Source organism: Motacilla alba, chromosome Z (genome assembly GCF_015832195.1).
Source record: "Motacilla alba alba isolate MOTALB_02 chromosome Z, Motacilla_alba_V1.0_pri, whole genome shotgun sequence".
Classification (NCBI taxonomy): domain Eukaryota; kingdom Metazoa; phylum Chordata; class Aves; order Passeriformes; family Motacillidae; genus Motacilla; species Motacilla alba.
In genome coordinates this window covers 58,250,516-58,269,932 of record NC_052046.1, presented here as the reverse complement: position 1 = coordinate 58,269,932, position 19,417 = coordinate 58,250,516, and the positions used below count along the sequence as shown (strand labels likewise).

General features: G+C 33.0%; 1 protein-coding gene across 48 annotated transcripts in view; it reads right to left on the bottom strand.

Annotated features, from left to right (window-relative positions):
• PTPRD (protein tyrosine phosphatase receptor type D) overlaps window positions 1-19,417 on the bottom strand; it is a 1,163,449-nt gene that overhangs the window by 1,015,017 nt on the left and 129,015 nt on the right. Inside the window, exon 1 of one of the 48 annotated variants that reach the window (XM_038124768.1) lies at window positions 2,180-2,446. The exons of the other annotated variants lie outside the window; for them this stretch is intronic. The gene's annotated coding sequence lies outside the window, so the exon portion shown is untranslated. Of the gene's footprint in view, window positions 1-2,179; window positions 2,447-19,417 lie in introns of those variants that run through there. 48 annotated transcript variants of the gene reach the window in all.

Genomic DNA, 19,417 nt, shown 5'->3' with positions numbered 1-19,417 from the left:
ATTTGTGGCAATGACCTAAACTGCTGATAGTATGAAACAATTGGTTATTCCGGTTAGTTCCAATCACCATTGCTAAACCATTAACCAGCACCCTGCCAATAGTATTTTCACATAGCAATTGTAAACACATCAAATTTAATCTGATATTTCAGACACAAATTTTAGGGATACCACCACTGACATACTACTGGCAACTGGAAAACTGTATAAAGAACTGAAATGGAAAATGTTATATCTGATTATTATATCCCTGTGATATATAAATAAGATGCCAGTTTTATATGCCTGACCCCATCTAAATAATACCTAACCAAACACAAACATTTATAGCTTTGGATAACTATTGACTGTCTGAATATTTGTAATCAACTAATACTGTTCCAATACTTCAGAATATCTTTGGTCAAAATATTCACTGAGGGGAACTGCATTTAATATGAAGCACCATTAGTGGTTACTATGAACTGTATTGTAGTTGTTCTTTCATGAACTTCATTATTATTTAGTATCCAATTGTCCAAATAGAGCTCAGGATTAAAAATATTGTAGATTAATTAAAATAACAGAAATGGTAGAAAATACGTAAATTACAAGCAATTCCTTTAATTGGAGTGTTCTTAAAATTTATTTTTTAAATGTAAAAAATGTAATTCCCATCATGAAGGAAAAAATCATTATGTATAGGAAACATGTCTGTTTCCTCCCTCTGAAATGTTCTGTATATCATCAGAAAGAGAAATAAAAATAGGATTTCTGCTGATAGTATAACCAGATTACTTGTCTTCCTTCTTTATACAGGTTTTTTAAATGGAACTACTATGAGTGAAAAGAAGAGTCATTAATTGTAAAAATCACAGAGTCATTCATTGTAAAAATTACAGAGTATCTGAAATTTAAGGTTAGTTTTTAGAAGGAAAAGCTTTTTAGAAACTTCTTAGTATAATTCTTAAGTTCAATGGAAGTGGTAAAAGGTGGTAGAGTGGTAAAATATGTTCAAATAATTCTCACAGAAAGCATCCTTAAGGCTAATCACTTTTTATATGTCTAAGACATTTGTAAGCCATCTGTTAAATGCAGAAGTAATAGCCTGCTTTTCCACTTAGTAACAGCACTAACTTTTAAGATCTTAAATACAAAAAAGCTAGGGAAATCTCCCAAAATACTAAAACTAAATAAACTGCCTAAAATATGAATGCTTGTAACATAGCAGTATCCCTTGTGCTATACTAGCCACAGTTTTAGTAGAAAACGTTCCCTTCCCTCATCTACTGAAGAAAATGGATAAATGAAAAATGAAATCTATAATACCCTGACTTTGACAGTTAAGTCACATATAGTTCATAAGATGAGCCCAGAAGGAATAGCATACCTCTAGATATTTTCATGGAAATTTGGGGAGTAAGAATAAAGAATATGAACTAAGTTTAGCAAACAAATTATGTTCTCACTGAAAGAAACAACAAGAAGTTAAATTGTGATTTACTCCTTTGAGTATGCAAAACTGGGTTGGGGAGCAGTAAGCAAAAACAACCCTTCCACAGCTAAACTTCACATTTCTCTCTCATTGGCAAAAAAACCCAAAACAAAACAAAAAACCAACAACCAACCAAACAAAAACACCCAAACAAACAAACAAACAAACAAAAATAAAACACAATCCCCCCCCAACCAAACAAAAAACTGACTCAGTCTTGGCATGTACATTTTAACTTCCACAGTCCCACAGGCTTTGGAAGCAGGAAATACAGACTCTTACACTGACTCTGAGGAGAAGGATTTAAGTGGCTCTTCCACTGTTGCATATACTTTCATCTTTAGAACAAGGACAAAAGTGATCTTATGCACATAACATACATATCATCCTAATAATTATTCCATGACTTCACAGTGTGACTGTAATACAGCTCTGCTATTGATTAGCTGCAATTGGTTAAATTTTGCAGTCTAGAATAGGTAAAAAAAAAAATAATGCCTTCATTTTATGCAGTAGAAAAACATGTTCTTAGACTAAGTGAGGCACCTAAGATGGCATTAAATCAGTCAAAAGAAAAAGCAGTATAAAGCAAAGCAAAGCACTTCATGCTCTTATGATAGCTGAAATCTTATAATTCTTTGTATCACAGCTTGCAAGATAATATTATTCCCCCTTTTGAGATCTTGAATTCAGGGATGCACTTACCTGACTGCATGAGAAGACTGGAAGTGTTTTCCTCCTATATGTCTCCAATTATCTGCTTGAATTTCAAGACTTCTGCAGTAAAGTGTCTGGCTTTTTCTGCCTCTCTTTCTCCAGCAGAATAATAGGAAGAAAAGTCAAGAGATCTGGATCCTGTTAAGTGTCATAACCTTTATGCAGGTTCTTTTAGAACTTGGCTGCTAAGCATCACTTTCAGGAGCAAAAATATGCACTGTTATCCAAATGAATTAGCTCTGTTGTGCTAGTTCTCACTTGGTTGTAGTGCAACCAGATGACAAGGTTTCAAATGTGTTAACTTGTGTGATAAAAAGTGTTGAAGAGAGTTTCAGTCCCAAATGAGCTAACAAAACAACTCTTGTTTTTTGCCAAGATTTAGCCCAAAGGATGGACTTCAACAATAGAAAAGTTCCCATATATTCATATCTATCTGAAGAAAGACTCACAGTTCAAGTACATGCATGCATACTATTCTGGGAACATTATCTGCAAGTATTCAAGATCAAATCTGTTGAATTGTTCATATATTTCTCAGTTACAAAACACTGGTGAAGATTCTAACATTCACGAATATATGTTCCCATCAGGTTATAAAGGCCTATTTTTGCAAGCTAAGTTCACACTTTTCATCTTTTATAAAATAAATAAGCATATCCCAGGCTTAGTTCATAAAGGGATGAGTGAAATACAACATGTAATGAAGGAGAGACTTTCATATGTTGGAAATATTATCATAAACTGAAGTCATAAATCCTTGTAATACTTGTATATGCACAATCTCAGCATCCATAAACATTCACAGAATAAGTATTAAAATATGCTCAGAGAAGACATAACTAGGTAAAGCCTAAACCAGTTTTACTGAAAGGTGAAACAATGGTAAATAAATTGCTAACCTGATCTGCTTTGCTTCAGCCAAAACAGCTTTGATTCTTCTCAAGGGGAAAAAAATCTAATACGTATTGTTTTTAAGAATATATTTAGGAAGCTGGTGATCTTATCCTCCATAATTCAGTTAACAGCTCAGAGTTATTTGCAAAAGAAAAAAAAAACCTAGTTTCCAAAGTTGCAAATACACAATAAGATCTAGTACAAAAGCCCTCTCTGAAAGATATAAATGAGAACTTTAATCTCAAATACCCTTTCCGTGCTGTTACTTGGGTCACAAGACTGCCTGAATGTATGATCATAAAAGAGATGGTTACTGGCTTATTATTCATGGTATCTCCACTCACTAGATAATTTAGATGCTAATTTTTCACTTTTAAATTTTGAAAAATCAATTTGGATAAAAATAAATAAATAAAGTGTGCTCATTTTTTGAGTAAATTGTTGGAAAAGCCCCCAAACATACGAATGATCACCACTGGCCAGACTGGCCTTATTTATCTGAATAAAAGATTTAATGGAACCTGATTTTGTATCTGTTTATTTCCCAACAAGCTGCATCTGTTTTTCTCTCCATCTTCAAACCAAGCCATAATATTATCTGGTGCTCAATCCTGCAACATTTGTCACAAATGGAGTTTCTTGTCACATTTTTTAAGATCACACATGGAAAGAGGTGGGTAACAGGAAGCTGTGGAGGACAGGACAGGAAGGACTCAGGACTGTTTCACAATGCTCTCTCATCCAGATGTACTGCTGTGCTTAGAGACCATCAAAGAAATTTCTGGAAGATCCAGGATTAGAAATCTTTCACCTGCATATTCCATGACATCATAGGAACCTCTCATTAAGTTAATGCTGGAGGAATCTAAATTTCTGCTGTATTTGGTTGAAACTGCCATAGCTAGAAAATTATTGGAAGACAGGGAGATTGGAAGAAAAGAATGTATGTCTAAGACTCTTCAAGGAATGATAAGAAACTCTTCAATGCTAGCAAAATAATTGCTCTCCATGGTGAAATACCTCTCATTCTATAAGGTTATTTATGGCTATTAAACTACCTAAACAGTACCATTATAGTAATTAAGTGCTGAACATGGAAGACAACTGCCCCTTGAACATGGTTTGTTTCCCACCTCAAAGAGACCGGGTATATATAAAGAATAATAAAATAAGCCAGTCCTTTATTGGAACACATAATTTCCACAAACCTTTACCTCCTGTCATCACCACAGTCATCTGATACAAATAATATAAAATTGAACTTTATTTAATGTCACTATTACTAAATTTAATGGGTTTACCTTTCATTATGCAGATAAATGAGCCTTTTCCCCTTTTTTTATGGTACTGGCCACAGAAAGACAAATACATTCATCTAAACCAAAAATAATTGTCTGAGATATCTTTCAGAGATAAAAATAGATTGTGGTGCATTACATTTCCATTAAAGACAGAATGGGAACAATGTGATATATTTTAAGTTCTGAACAGCTATAGCTGAATTGAACTTGTGAGTTGCAACTGAGGAAAATACAATTCCTGTGGTTGTTCTGCCGAGTAGAATTTTAAGGAGATTAAATGAATCTTGATATACAATATTTAGTTTTCAATAAGTGTACAGGACAATACAGCATAGCTTGGGCAACTTCTTTCCTTCTATTTTAATATAGGAAAATTGAACAAAGAAATTCACTCATATGAGACACTGTCTATTGTTCTAGCTTAACTTCATTGCAAAACATGTATCACATATCTTAAATTGTCTGTGTAAAGTTCATATACTTTAAAATAAAATTAAAATAGCATACTTTTTCATAAGTACATAATAAACGTACCCATTTCAAGAAAATAAATGAAAAAATAAAAGGAGGCTAAAAATTATTTTCCCACTGCTTATGTCCAGTGGAACCAGCTGGCTTCAAAGCATTTAGACTTAGTTTTTTAGCAGAAAATTCCTAATTCAGCTACTGAATGATATAAGGAGTGATTTTTTTCAGTGTTTTCATGAAGCAGTACAAATCAACTACAGAATAAGCAAGAATTAGGCCAACCTCTATTTATAGGCAGTTTTCTTTGTGAAGCTGCTTTTTACCCTTTCAGCAGCTCTTTCACACCATTCCAATTTCAGCTAAACAGCTAAAATATCTGTGATTTTTTTTTTCTTCAAGTTTATATATTTTATTCCTGTGACATTTGCAAGAATTAATTGCTGATGACATCCCTCTCATCTCTTAGAATAACAAAACTATCAGGAAAAGTCTTTGAACTTACAGTCACTATATTGTTAGCAAGAAGAGGAGTGAACAGACTTGCTCTCAGCACTAGTTAATGAAACATCCTTTTGTCTATAGCTGTATCTTTGAAAAACAGAAAACAGTTTTTCATTTGACAGCTGTATAGCCATAGCTGCTAACAATTACATTTCAAACAAGAATTGTACTACCTCTGCATACCAATCTCTGTGAAAGTTACCTTTGTTATGTAGACTAAACAATAGACTACATTTCGTAAACAAACCAGACCTTATAGTCTTTTTCAACAGAAGTAAATATTGCTCTATTTCAAATCTTGGTAAAATAAAATTAAAAAAAAAAAGAAAAAGAAAAAAAATACAACATTAATAGAACTTGAGCCATAATTGATACATATATTAAAAAGAACAAGAAAAAAGAGAAAAAATAAAGTTGAAAAAAATCTGCTGTAGAAAGGCCTGCAACAAGTTTTTACAGAGAGAATACAAACAGTGCTCTCTAGAGTTTGAATCTGTTTTAGATGAAACTTCAGCCATAAGTGATGTTTCCAGAACTACAAATCAATGAAGAATGGAATCTGCCAAATTTTAATGAGGGTAATGTAACAGAGTTATACATCCAGATTTCTTCAAGAGACTATGACACCTTATGCCTGTTTTCTCCTCAGGTTGCTGAGTTCCTTTATCAAAAACTGTAGATGGAAATATTCATCCTACAAATGTGATGCTGTGTTTTGACAGTGCTGAGGCATTAATTTGTCAGACAAAAGATCAAAAATGTAAACTTTACAAGATAAGTAAAATCTGCAAAAAATTCTGAAAGGTAATCAGTACATGCATTAATATGAATGCTATGTCCATATTTAAAAAGATCTCAAGGTCAAAAGAAAGATGTTTATCAAAATGAAAAAGTGAAATATTATAATTGTACCATAAAAACTCTCTAAAAGAGAAGTTTTTATGTCATTTTTACTTCCTTGACTATTAGAGGTCTATAGACCCCAAGACAGGAATACCAGTTGTATTATAAAAGGGCGAAACAGAGAAAGGTAATTTTGTCCAGATAAACAGAGCAGTTGGTGGAAATTATGGACAATTTTCCAGTCAGAGAGAAAAAAAAAAAAAAAAAAAAAGGAAAGAGGAAATATTAAGAAATTTAGGGAGAAAGAATGCTGGCAAATTAGGCAAAGAAATCAACTTTCTCTTCCAATAATCATTTGAGTCTCTTGATTATCAATTGCATGCTTATATAGTCAATTTTAGAACCTAATGTGAAGCTCATATAGTCTTTGGAGACAGCAGTTATATTGCTTCAGCTACACGCAATTTCACCATTTCTTTAAACACTGAAAATATTTTTTAAAAGTTGATGAAATAGTCTTATGCCTATGTTTTAGAGCATCTTAATAAATAACGAGGAACATTTACATGTCATTGATAAAATATATGTTCAGTAAAAGTGTTTAAACCAAGAGCACATGTAGCACCAGTAACTGCTATCTAAGATCTTGAAGCATATATGTTCTCATTTCCAGGCTATAGTGAAAATTCTTACATCATTATTTCTACATAAAATTCAAAACTCATCTTATGATACTTCAGCACTTCAAAACTTTACATGCCAATGAATAGACCTCTAGAAGTTTAAGAAAACCCAATCAGTATAAAAATATTTTCCCTAATTTCTCAGTGCAATCTCCCTGTTTCTCAAAAAGATAAAATATTAATTTCTTCAAGACTTCATTGGAGACAGATGACTACAGAGATTTTTGAGAATCTTTACTAATAAATTTCTGTATCCAGACACTCTAGAAATCAAGATGGTAGATGAGAAGAAGTATTTCCTAGATGTCTTGAAAAAACTGTCAGATTTTATTTTAGGTTCTTTTGGACAAAACTGATGTATTGTTTTCATCCCAAGTGAGGCATACTAGTGTCTGCCTAGGCTTACAGAGTTTATTGCTGCTGATCACATTATAGTATATATTTTAAAGGATCAAATGCTCTCAGACCTCACTGATGAACATTTAGTCAAAGCAATTTTTCATTACATACTGATAAAGGAAGAGTGATTTGAAATTTAAAAGAAGAACAACTACAATGTGCTAGTGGTGCAGAATGCAACATACCCATAACATCAGAAAACATTTCTCCTCCAGGTTTTCAGTACTTCAAGTCACATGGAATATCAATGGATAAACTTATCCCTGCTTTCACCCTGTACATAATTCTTGCCACTGCAGGCAGTGAACTTCTACAACCTCTTGCCCCAAGAACTAGACAGGTATCAGTACATTTCAGAGACTGGAAATTCATGAACAAGAGGTCTGTGAAAAGAATAACCAGAGATGTTTCTCTAACAATGTTAATAAAACCCTGTGGCTGTTGCAGAACTACAAAGTGTATGGACTGCAAATATTGATCAGGCACTATCTGAAGAACACCATTTTGCTGTGGTCAGGCATAGAGGTTGGTCAGATAAAGAGATGGGTCAGACATAATAGAAACCTTATTGCATTTATAAGATAAAATAAATCTAAAAATGTCAAACCAAATATTTTATTGTGTTGTATCTCTTGCACTATTAAATGACTCAGAGCAGATGGTAAGTAACATCAGAATCCACTCTTATACACACAAAGAGTTAAGTACAGGAGGGAGAGCTTGAGGAAGGAAAGAATAGGTAAAGGAACGCTTGTGAAAGTGCAGACACACCTATTTCTTTTTTTTCAAGGTGGGACCTGACTGATTCAACTTATTAGCTCTGTTGACCATTTTACCTTGCATATGTTTCTGATTGTATCCTTTTTTGTTGTTTTTAGGGTTTTTTTTTGTTTTTTGTTTGTTTCTCTGGTTTTTTGTTTTTCTTTTCTTCAGAACCTTGGCCTGTGTTCCATGGGCGCAATTAGGGGATCTAACAAAATAGATTTGACCTGCTACATTTAAGTTTTTGTTTTGGACTAGAAGAGTTCTGTGGATGTCTTACTTTGCTCTCAATTTCAACTAGGTGAAGTAATTTCCATTATCCTAAAATTTAGCACTGCCCCATGAGACTATAAATGGCATTGTTATGGCAGCTTATTGCTAGAGTTCAATATAGATGAAAGAATAAAAAGGTCAGCAAAAGGTCTTCAAAGATAATCTGGGTTTGCCCTTACCCCCTTCTCCTCACTGATTTACAGAGGAAAATAAATATTCTGGAATGAAGGACTAAGCCAAAAGCTTTGACAGTAAATTGCAATGATGATCCCTAGTAAGTGAATAAGTGAAATTTCTGTCTCTGTTTGAAAGTCAACTTTGGGTTAGAAAGCAACATATATAACAAACACCCACGTATGTCCAGATCTTACTGTGGGATGTGAGCTCAAGGCACTGATATTTAACAGAGCCACATTCCAAAGTTGCAGATAATTTCCATATGCTATTTTTGTTTTCTGACCTTTCATCTTTTTTTTTTTTTTAAATTCCTTTTTTCCCCTTTACTTTCTAACTGAATTAAAAAACCAGCAAAGAGTTTTCCTCAGTTTTATGTAATGGAAAGTATTGAAATAAAATAATTGGTAATACATTTCACATTTAATGCTCCTCCAACTACTTTTTACATAAAGTGCACAAAATAATTTTATGTGTGCCATAAGAATGGCATTTGAAAATAAAATAAATCTCCAGCAAAATCCATTTTTATTCTAAATTTCACAGCTTAGCTTGCCAAATTCAAATACCAGAACATGCAGAAAAGAGAAATGGATTTTTATTTATTGAAATTTTCTATTAGAGAAAAATACTTTTTTCCTTGCCTGAAGTTTTTATATTCAGACATAACTAATGAATATTCAAAAATTAAAAAAATATTATGAACATTTAATTTCTTGAGAATCTAATAAAACAGTGCTTAATTTGATTTACATGGACACAAATAAAGTCACTTGTTCAAATCAATGCCAGCAATTTTGTCAAAGCTAATGAATGACACCATTTGTGACATTTTACATGAATTACATGTCATAGCTCAGTTACTCTTAACTGCAGCTAAAAAGTAGGACACTGAGAAAAAATAGCATTAAAGGGGGAGTAGAGAGATGAAATTTCTTAAAGAATGTTTCATTTAGCATGTACTTCTCTTTCCTTACAATAGTTGAAGGGTAAATCTGATGTAATCCCAACTGTATTTTAGACTTCACAAATAGACAAAATTTAGTTTCAGCTTCTCAAAAGCCATACATATGCAACAAGCTTGACTTTTATATTTTAGTTGTACTGTCCTTTCATGACATTGTACATTAAAATGACTGCAGCTGTCACAGGAAAACCAAGCTCCCTCAAATCTTGAAAAACCTGCTCAACAATAGATGAAAATGGCAGTGAAATTTCAAGAAAGTTCAGACAGAGATAATAAACTTTATTTTCTTTTAACATAATTAATTGGCTAAATATTTTAATTTAAAAAAAAGATGTTTGAATACCTTGCCCTATATTTCCATACAGTGAGCATTTTATTCTGTGGTCAGAATTAAAAGTAGGAAGATTCATTCAATGCTTACATCCTCTTTCAACACAGATTTCTTCTCTACACATTATTTTCAAGCATTTTATCAAGTGTAGCATCACATGAATCAAATTAAGATATTTCCACATATTCAATGAGTTGATTTTCCCACCTCTAAGAGATTTTGCAAACTGAAAAATCTTGCAAGTATTCAGCCTAAATTTTAATTTTGAATGCTGAAGAACATTACTCATATAAAAATTAATTAATTACAAAACACTTAATCCTCTCACTGTTTAGTCACTGCACTTCAAAATGCGTGAAAATTTTCATTGCCTTTTTTTCAGAAGTCTTCCACCTAAATAACAATAATTCTTAATCTTACCAGAAATTATTTTTTCCCTGTTCCCTACTGCTTTGTCACTGCATTAATTTCCTCCAATTTTTTGACACAATTCTACATTGCTTTAGGTAAAAATTGATTAAAAAAACCAACCCCCTGACAAAAGATACCCTCTGCATTTGAGAAAACAGTTCTTTATGGTTTTTTTCACACTTCTCATTTTACCATTTTCCCCATGTAGTCTAGTAACATAATTTTAAAAGTGTAGTGTAACCTGTCTTGAACCACCCACATAGCTTTCTATACCCAGACCTGCCTAAGACAATTAGTAAATTTGTAGCTTCTATGGTATTTTGAAATATATTTTCCTAGTTATCAGGTCAAAATTTGAAAAAAAAATCCAGAAATATAGAGATGGTGTACTTTATTAATTCCAAGATCACTTTTTACTTTTTATTTTTTTTCTCCTAGCAATTTTTTTTATTTCCCTTTACATGATATAAATAATTCCTGGTTAAATATTTCCTGTTAACTTGCCTCAGTCTTTGAAAAAATGACTGAGACAAACATAAAATCAGATAAACAGAGCAATTAAAAATATGAAATCTGTGAAGATAACTGACTTTCCTTCTCTGCATAAGAAAACAAAAAACAAACCTAAATCTGGAATTTTCACATATTGAGAAATAACAACAGCTCTGAAAAATCTACACTGAACACTCAGAACATGGACTGTTGTAAAGACTTAATTTATTTCAGAAATCTCCATGCAGGAGCTGCTAATAAGGAATTCTATAAGGCAATAGAAAGAAGTTAGAAAAGTAGGTGTTCTGCTTCTAACACAAAAAATTCCAGATGAGTTTCTTATGCAGTAATGTAAGAAGTTCAGAGAACAGGAAACTCATAAATAAAAACTAGCACATGTAGGAAAATTTTTAATTGTATGGATGTGCTTGTGGGATAATAAAGACACCTTTGTATGTGACAGAGAGAAATCATAGGGATTGATGAATTAAACTCCTGTCTATAACTAACTATAGATGAAAGACATTAGGCTGATAATCAATCATAAACATTTCCCTATCCCACCAAATCACTCTTAATCAAATTAATAACACCTTAGGCTAAAGTCTCTTTTCAAGAAATCAGTAAAAAACACCCAATGCCAAAAAACCTTTAATCCCCCCACAAAAAAACAACAGCAAAAAAACCCCAACAAAACAACAAAAAAGCCCAACTCAAAGAAACTTAGAGAACAACTGATGTAAAAGGAAACAACAAATGTCTAATGTAAAAGCTATCAAAATGACCATTTTATAGTTATATTTTTCTTTTTCCTAACTATAGATGCTTTTGTTATATCTGGCCTTAATGTGGATAATGGGATCATGACTACATTTCTGTAGCTTAATTATTTCCTTTCATCACCCCCAATCTCAAACCTAACAGAAAAAAACTTCAATACCTGACTGAAAATACAAGAATGCCATGTGTTAAAATTACATCTCAATGATAAATTAATAGTAGTAAAAAAGTTCAAGAACACACAATATCTGGAAGGCTGTTAAATCTCTCCTCTACCTCATGTTGCACACAGCATTAGATTTCACATTTTTCCAAATGTTCTTATGGTTGTGAGGATTTCCTGCCCTCATGGTTAAGCATATTACATTTTCTTAAATATTTTCCATTGCGTCTTCTATCCTTATGGTTAAATATGGCATAAGGATAGAAGATGGCAATGGAAAATATTTAAGAAAAGAAAAATCTTTCTCAGGTAAAAATATGTTAAAACCAAAACTGCATGGTGTCAGATTCTTCTTGCATTATCTACCCAGAAAACAGTCACTTAAACTCTTGTATTCTTCCATTCTTTATAGTATTTTCCTTGTAAAGCTGGAATTATTTGCAAATTGCAACATTTTAAGAATTATGAAACCTGAGTTCACAAACTAAGACCTAAGTAGAAAACATATATAATAAGGAAGCAGATGAATCTCCTGAGAGGAGCTTCTTAAAAATATCACAAAACTAGATACCCAACAAAAAAACCAGTATGATGGTGAACAAATCTCTCATTCTTACACCTCTCTTTGAGTTTTATAACCCTAATAACACTCATGACCCTTTGTGATCTATCACATTGTTTGGCATTCAATAGCTTTTTTATTTCATTTTAAATTCATATCACTTCAGAGATATTGTATCACAAGTGGCAGGTATGACTGAGTGTACACCAAGATTAAAATCAGATTTTGCCTTATGAATTGTACAATTGAGTACTTTGAAGCTCACAAAGGTTGATATTGAAGCACATATTACTTAGCAAAGAAATTTATTTGTCATGTACATTTTGGTGAAGCCTAACAAAAGAACAGACTGTGTGTTTGTAGAATTTCTTTGGATTATGTAGTTGTTGAGAAACAATGAAAAAAACACAGATACCTTTGTAAATTAATTAAAATTGCATGCAAGTTCAAATTATCCCTTAGTCTAGAATAACTTTTTTTGTTGGTTTGGTTTGGTTTGGTTTGGTTTGGTTTGGTTTGGTTTGGTTTGGTTTGGGAGGGTTTGGTTTGGTTTGGTTTGGGAGGGTTTTTTTTTTTGTTTGTTTGGTTTGGTTTGGTTTGGTTTGGTTTGGTTTGGTTTGGTTTGGTTTGGTTTGGGAGGGTTTGGTTTGGGAGGGTTTTTTTTTTTTGTTTGTTTGCTTTGGTTTGGTTTGGTTTTTGTTTTTTTTTTTTACTTCAAAACTGTATGGGGCTTTACAGCTGTACAGGCTCAAACATTTAGTAGAAAATCAAAGTAAATTAGGAATGAATCTCAATTAATGTCTCCCTCATGAATAATACAAGAATTTAAATTCAAACTTGCTATATGCCAGTATGATAATAAACAGGTGGACATACATACAATATGACTTGTCAGTTCTAGAAGTTCCCTAGGGAATTGAGATTAGCAACATCTAAGCAGAGGAAATAAGAAGCCATAGATAAAGAAACCTGGATTAAAATCAACAGAAATAGTGGATAAGCCTGCAAAGCAAATGCTTTTTGTGTCACTTCAGTTCCCTGTAATAAATATTGTCATGGATGACTGCATGGCCCATCAGTGAAGACGACTAGACTGGCACTGAAAAATTTCGTCTGCTCCTTCAGCTCCCTGTGTTCAGCATACTGTGTTCCCTCACTGCCTAGCTCAATACTCTAGTAAGAAGTATCCTGTTGGAAAACTCTGCTGTGAAGCCAATTTTACCCTTGCCAATAAGAATTATGAACACCACTCTGCTGTTCACGGGAAGGTACAGAGGGGCAAAGGGATCAAAACTGAGGATTATTAACAGGAGGTACCTAGTAAAAGTGAAAAAAACCACACCTTGAAGAAACAGTGACATGTAAATGAAATGAGCAAGGAGATTAAACAAAAAGAGTAATAAAAATAACTGAAATTTCTTTTGAATGATCTTCCAAACACACTGCCTTGGTATCTCCAAGTCTAAGGCAAACCTTTTACCTCTGCTATGGAAGGAATATTTTCGATTTTTCTGTGTAAATTCTTCTGTGAATTATATTAGTGACACCATGTACATTTAGTGTCAGTTATTAAGACAGTGTCACTGACTCCTCTACACTTAATTTAATAGATTTTTTTTTGTTTTTTTTTTTTTTTCCTAACACCCATTGTCCTAGAAATCAATGGCTTTGGGATGCAACATATCTGACGGCATAGTCATCCATCTGTATAAGCTAATTACATGACCCAAATTACCAACAACATACTTTGATTTATTGTACAGACATGCAGAACCCAAACTGTTAATTTTCATCATCATACATTAATTCAATGCCACAGAAGTAGCCCAGAGATTTTTCCTTAAGAAAATTCTGAATAAAACTGGAAAAGACACTTAAAAAGTAATAATGGCCTTGCAAGTACTTCAAGGTAAAGATGACCATGAAAGATAATGAATTATGTTTCCTGGCACCAGTAATTCTATCTCCTGAGAACTTACGCATACTTGCTGTGAAAGTAACTATCTGATTTACAGTCAGACTGTCACAATATTTGCAAATTTCATTTTTAACTCCATTCCTTTCCAGCACATCATAGATCTCCTTGGACATATCAGGACGTTAATCATTCTGTTAGATAATCATTGTGTGATAGTTTTACGCAGCTACATGTTTGTATGATTGTATTTTTACAAAATCTGACTACATTTATTGAGAAAACGTGAAACATACAAACATAAGGTCAAATGACAGCAGTCTAAAACAAGCAATTGAGTATGCTCAATTCTCTTGATAATTTTTAGTATTTCATGGAAATACCACACTATGAAATTTTTTCTTGTTATTAGTTTCTGAATTTATATTCCAAATACAATAAATATTTAATATGTATCTAATCCACAACAGTGGCAAGTATTTGCTTGAACTGAAGTAGCATAGTAGATGCCAGTTTAAACAGTCACAATATATGTTTTCATCATTCCCCCAAATCAATTATCTTTTTAGCTCTAATTAATACGTCACCCATGTAGATGCAGAAGCAAAATACTTAATTTTTTTCAGCATAAAAAAGTCATCTTAGGGCTACTGATGCAATATGTCTTTTGTTGGTAAAGTAATACTACCTAGCAAAGCAACATTTCTACTGCGAATTAATATATACAGATTCTCTTTAATTTTACCCCCCTTTATGTAGACTGAAATATCCATCAATATTCTCTTTTAATGTCTCTCTCAACATTTTCAGTATAAACGCTACAAGATATGTGTTGTCATACATGGAAAACCTTGGGTTTGCACATGCTTTCCCAAAAGGAATCCATATATCCTTACTTAGTTTTTTTGGGGGGAAAAATAATCTATACCAAATCGATTCGGTTTTCAGGTGAAATTATAAAGGTGTTCCAAATTTTGATATGTAAGGAGGAACATTCAAACAGCTTGATTATAAAAAGACTTCCTAGTTTCTTATAAAACGTATCATATAACACATAATCAGCAGTATTATTTATTATAAATCTATTAACTAGTTAATATTAATTTTCAGGGAAATAGTAAGTTGAAACAGATCATGCTTAAAACATTTTCAGGTCCACTGATGCTGTTAAAATAGTTCTATTTTTGATAGAAATCCACTTACAATTTCAGTGAGACAGGTATAGCATTGGACTTAGAAAGGCGGTTTGCCATGTCAAGGAATCAGATATTTTTGAGGAAGTTAAACTTCTTGAATATCAAGAAAGGAGAAAAAGGAAAAAAAAATCAGAGAAACAAGCTGCAGTGAAGTAGTACACTGTACAATCACTATGTATGGAAACCTGAATCAGTGAAGTGTGCTTTGGTGGCACTCAAACATTCATAAATTAGCATGCCACTCCTGCCAATGACAGGATATACATCATGTATTTGCAGCACTCTACTGTCTTCAGTTCAATGTACTGATCTTCTAGCCCTGCCCTCCTCCTGTCTCCCATTCCTGCAGACTCATTCCTTACATCTCAGTTATATATACTCCTCTTTAATTGTAAAGCTATGCTTGCCTTTTCCTTCATTAGCTGGGTGAATGAAAAGGGGATAAGCAACAAAGAGGGTTCCCAGATTGTCCTGATGACTTTTACAGAAGATTTTGCCCTGAATCAGGGTTAATGGGTGGAGTACACTTTACACTTCGAGGGTACAATTATGAGTAAGAAGAATGTTTCAGCTAAGTGGTAATTTCATTGTTCATTCTCAAAGGTACAGAAAAAAAAATGCATGTGGCCATTATTATAGGATTTTAAAGTATGAAATCATTATCAATGCTCAGCAGAACAGCTATCTGAACATGTTAGCATCAGAAAAATTCCAAATTGTTGTGGAAGGAATGTTGGGAAGGTTGATTTAAATTCAGTAATGATTTTGAAAGGCAGTGGGGGGAAAACTCTATTTCCACCTTCACTGACGCTATACAACATACTGCATAACTGCATAATGCAGATGGGAAAGTGTACCAGCTTCCAAGCTTGCTGAAGCAGAAATATAGCCTGGAAACAATTTTCTTGAAAGGGTTACAAAGCTTAGCATAACTGTGAATAGACTAAGTAAGGATATAATAAGTTTGTAAGTTTGGTGAAGTAGACCTGCAGAGATAATTTGTTCTAAAGTTGAAACAACTTTGAATAAGTAATTTCCCTGGTGTGTCCAGCTAACTGGCAATAAGAAAGCTGCTGAATGTAAGTATCAATAAAAAGAAAAGTGCTTCAAATCACATGCTTTCCTTCCTGATGTACTTCTCCAACACCTGTGCTGTCACGGGAGGGCAGGTAACTTCTGTTACATTTAGTCTTTCTTTCATGTGTGGTGAAACAGGAATAGCAACATTTCTTCTCTAAGGGACACAGGTCATTAGTAGCTCCAAAGCATAGTGATATCTTCTAATGGAATGTAGCATGGCAATACAAAGTGCTGTTATAACGTGAATTGCATTACAGTCTTCACTCTTAAGAGTGCTTTTGTACGTGTACTTTAGACAATTTTTGAAAACTAGTCCATTGTGCCTACCAGTGAACTGCTTTTTATGATTCAATAAAACTGGCAAAGCAGAATCTAACTAGGTTTAATTAGTCACAAAATGCAGTTATTAAACTGCACTCAAATACTTGATGCAACTTCGTCACAGCTCCCAAGTACTTTACTCAATTTCTGCTCCATTCCTGTTCTCCAACAGAGCTTTACCTGTCACAAACACAATCACCAGCTTTTACAGTCATGTAGAATAATTGATTCTGTGGGAGTAAATATTTTCCATGTACTTTTATGAGTCACTATTTCAAGGAAGAGGGGTGTCAATTCTACAACAATATTTGGTGCCTCATCTTGCCAAAAACAATCACATTTGTTTTCTTAGTAAAAAGAAAAGGAGGGGGAAAAATCTTGGGTAAAAAACCCCAAATGAATCCAAACTGTAAAAGCTAAATGTTCAACCCACAACATAAATATATCATCAAGAGTAATAAAATGTTTTTTTCAAAGTAAGCTATTCTAAAAATGCTTTAACCTAAATAAAGTAAATGATCATTGTGCAATTTGGATGCAAGGGGATCTTCATAATTAATTTCTAAAATGAAGATGTAATTAAAAGTTTATGTGTCTTTCTCATATTGGGAACAGCGCTTTCTATTTAAAGGCTAGCAGGACACAATTACTGAATTTTTCCGGTCATAGTTATTTAACCACCTGAAACCCCAGTGCAGGTGAGCACAGTAATAATAAAAAATCTTCAGCCAAATTTATGATTGAATTGAAGTCAACATAGTCATTGGAATAATTTATGCCCACACATTACCTGAACTAATACATAGTTAAGAGCTGTGGACAAATATTATACTTTACACTTATCACTTACTTAGACTGTTCATAGCTGAAGATGTAACAGTCATGTCACACAGTAAATGGTATTTCCTAGATGGTTCATCCCAACCTGATGCATCAACTTTTCTCCAAATATTTCACAGTTCAGTATCTGGGATGCAGTGCAATGCACACTGCTGGCTCCATTTCATCCATGTTTCTTTCAAAGATTCAAAATATTTCTGAGATAGTATTAAGTTCATCGCCCAAATCATCCCTGAGCTCACTGAAGTCAGTAAAAGAAAAAACATGATAAAACACTACTGGCACAACCCTGTGTTGAAAACAATTATTTCTGTAGGCAAGAGGTATCTATGTTCATTCAAGATTACTTAGTTTTGTAGAAGAATTACTCAATACCCTCCTGACTAATTTATCTGACCCAATAAAATAGACATATAGGAAACATTTGAATTTCTGATTTTGCATTATTGTTCAACAGGAAGCAAAATATGAGCATTTCCAAATAGGTCTGTTTAAAAATTGCATCAAAAACCTTCATTTTCCACCTCAAAAAAACCCCCAAAAAACCAAAAAAACCCCACCAAAAAAACCCCAAAAAACCAACAATCAAAAAACCCCAACCATGTATGGAAACAACAACAACAAAAGTTGTCTTCTTCAGGACACATTTCTTGATCACTTTTTTCTAAAGGTTTGGTTTCAGCTCTTTTCTTGAATTTTAATTTTATTCTTTTAATTTTAATTTTTTAATAAAATTTTTATTTTAATTTTTTTATTGAATTTATTGAACTCTGGCAATTTGGAAATTATTTAATCTTTAAGTAATTTATTTTTTTCTGTTAAGTGCTTATACTGTTTTCTGCATTATAGTATTAATCTAAAACATTTTAAGATTATACAGTTTATAGCCAACTTTTAAATGAAAATGACAGCAAATATTCCAAATAGAGTAACAGAGGACTACATTTAGTGCCTTTTAATATTGCAGGCCTCATGTTTTCCTTCAGATGTTTGTAGCTGCTCTGCAAGTCATAAATAAAGAATTTTATGAAGTTCTAAGCTGAAAAAATGCAGTTTTGAAGAGTTGAATTTTCTGAAGGATACTGAATGCAATCACCGGCTGATGTAGTATTTTTACATTCAGAGTTACTGTAATCATGATGTATTAAAGAACACAGGCTCACTTCAGTCTACAAAAGCATTGTCCAGTTTTAAGGCCCCACTTTGGCTGTTAGGCTCTTGGTATAAATTTTTACTCCCATAGAAAGCAACCAATAAAAATCACAGAATATTCCTATTAAATTTCATAGTGTTCTGCATTCTGATACAGCATGTAATGATTTAGTGTGCAAAATAAATCTCTGATAAAGTAAAAACAACAACAACAAAGACACACAAATGTACTTGTACATATGGCAAAACCTCCCATTTTGGAAATATTTATTCCATTGTGTTTTTTCTAGCTATAGAATTTTAGGCCCATTGCTTTGCTTGCTGTAAAACAGCTTTTTTGGCATGATCATTTATGGCCCAATAACCAGTTTCTGGCACATAATTAAAGTCCAGGTCAGCAAAAACATAACACTTAACATGACACTTAAGGACATGGTTGAGTGGTGGGCTCTCTAGTGTTGAGTCAGTAGGTGGACTTAGAAGTCTTAAGGGTCTTTACCAACCAAATGATTCTAAGGTTCTACAACTTGATGCTTCTAACAGATCAATGTCATCTTAGTGCATTTCTATGTATATGAAATGTATATGGATTATTCCTAGAAATGTTTTATGGAAGGTTAGGAAGGTTCCATATTCATTTTTTTTACTTTTTGGTAAAGTGTCCTAATTTCCTCAACAAATTTTGCTCAATTTCTCCTGGAATACCAAGAGAGGAAGA